Here is a 2,359-nt window from a genome sequence, read left to right as displayed (position 1 = left end):
CTCATGAGATTACATTGTAGGTACTAGTCAACGTATTTTGGCACTCATGAGATTACATTGTTACATGTGTCCTAGTCCAATCCCATATCCCACAAATGGGCTACAGCCACGTGTCTGCCGTAAGAGAGCTGTTACTATGTACATTGGTTAAACTTTTTCAAAGTCATATTCTCAACTTTTTGCATTCCATATCATAATATCTAGGCCCTCACCATAATATCCGTAACCCGAAATACGTACCGAACCCGAATAGAAAAACCTGATCCGTATCCGGTCAAAAATGTAAAAAATACCCGAATAGATCTTATAAGTTGGTACAAAACATATCCGAACCCGAAGTGTTAATAACCGAACCCGAATGGGTAACCCGAAAAAACCGAAAAATCCAAAAAAAAATCCGAAGAAACCGATCAGAATGTCCAAAATAATAAACATGAATATATACTTCAAATATTCAATTTCATATTTATTTTGATATGTTATCTAATAAGTATTTAAAATTTAAATAACTACCTTAAATACTTAATTATATATAAATAAATATATATTTCTTATGTTTTACTTTTAAATTTTAGATTTTATTTCGGATATATCCGAACTGATCCGATATAACCCGAATCCGAATGATATATGATTACTTTATGAGTTCTATGATGTGATACAAAACTGACCAGAATCCGATGTGTTATATCCGAACCCGATCCGAACGCGAACGGGTACCCGAACGCCCAAGCATATCAGTTCATAATACATCTAATTTTTATATATTTATAACATTTTTAACAAAAAAAAGTCCAGCACTTTAATTCATCTATTTTATTTAATACTTATAAATTTTAAATTTAATGATTATAAATTTTATAAACTTTATCTTACACAAAATTATCTAAAAATATAAACAAAGAATAATAAAAATGAAATAAAAATTATAACAATTTAAAAAATATTTCTATGTCTAAATCCAACAAAACAAGTCTCTATTTATAAAACACAAAATAATACTTTTTTATATAAATTAAATAAACAAATTATTATTATAGAATAATAGGTTTGAAATAATTAGGATGAAAGAAAAATGTGTACAATTTCAAGAACCGCTAATTTTGTGACATACTGTAAATATAGCTAGGGTCACTTTTAAAGTTTCAAATTCAACTACAAATAATCCACGTAACATTTACAATTTTTCCAACATCCTCGTTGGAATTATTCAACAGTTTAATAAATTAATCATCAGCCTTGTTAGCCTTGTTAGCCTTGTTGTATGTTGTACATGGTCTAACAAGAAAAATCAGCCTGCAAGAACGAAGATTCTGCGAAGGACGGGCCTTCACAATCTCTTTGAAACCTTCCTATTGATTTTTATTAGGGGTATAGCCTCCGCGCAAGTGCGGAGCCGGATAAGTTATTGATCGTTGTGTAGTTTTGTGTACGGGATTTTGTCGTTTATTTTTTTCCACTTTTGTTTTCCGTGTTGTATATAATGGTGATGAACATAAGATTTAGAAGTCACACAGTTTGATTAAGTTGATATAAGAATGACCGGCGAATTCATATGCAGTATTTTCGTAATGATTTGATCGATCATTAGCATTATTAGCGCTTACATGTTCAAAAGATAAAGTTTATGAAGTTGTTTAGTATTTACTTAGGTAGTTGTTAGTATATAAAACAAATAATGTAAGGAACAAAATATAAAATTTGAATTCAAAAACTTAAACAATTTATCGAACAATAAATTAAATTATTTTCTTATTTTACCTAAATTAATTTCAAAATATAGAATTGTAATAAACTATTTTTTAAAAAAATTAATAACTCTAGAAAAATTTATAAAATTATACGGTTGCAAAATTATTTATTTTTAGAGTTTTACTCGACTTTGTTAAAAATAGTTTATGGTGGACAAAAAAAATGTCAGAAATAGGTAAACCAAAAAAATACACCACTGACAAATCTTGTATGAGTTAGAACCCGTCGACGTTTCATTAATAATCCAAAATAGAAATAAAATCTCTGAACAACATGCAAGGGAAAAAATATCCAAAGTTTATGATGGAAAACAAAGATAATAGCAGTTTTTAAAAATGCATAGAAAAGACGTTGACGGGCTGATAGGAATATAATAGATATTTTCAATCACTCACGGCAGCGCTTGCGGTTGTTCTAAGCGTCTGAAATCTCTGCAGGATCTGCTGCAGCACATTCCTCATCGACCTTGTCTCCCAAAACAGACGGACCCGATGATGCTGTCAATCCTACGTCACCTTCACTGCTTGGAAGAATGTTCTCACTGTGCTCCTGAAATACATGAACGTGATGACAAGTAAAATTAGACAACCTTGCCATGGTTCTCTAT

Source organism: Brassica oleracea, chromosome C3 (genome assembly GCF_000695525.1).
Source record: "Brassica oleracea var. oleracea cultivar TO1000 chromosome C3, BOL, whole genome shotgun sequence".
In the NCBI taxonomy this organism is placed as follows: Eukaryota; Viridiplantae; Streptophyta; class Magnoliopsida; order Brassicales; family Brassicaceae; genus Brassica; species Brassica oleracea.
The sequence above is the reverse complement of the archived record's forward strand: the minus strand, read 5'-3'. Positions refer to the sequence as shown.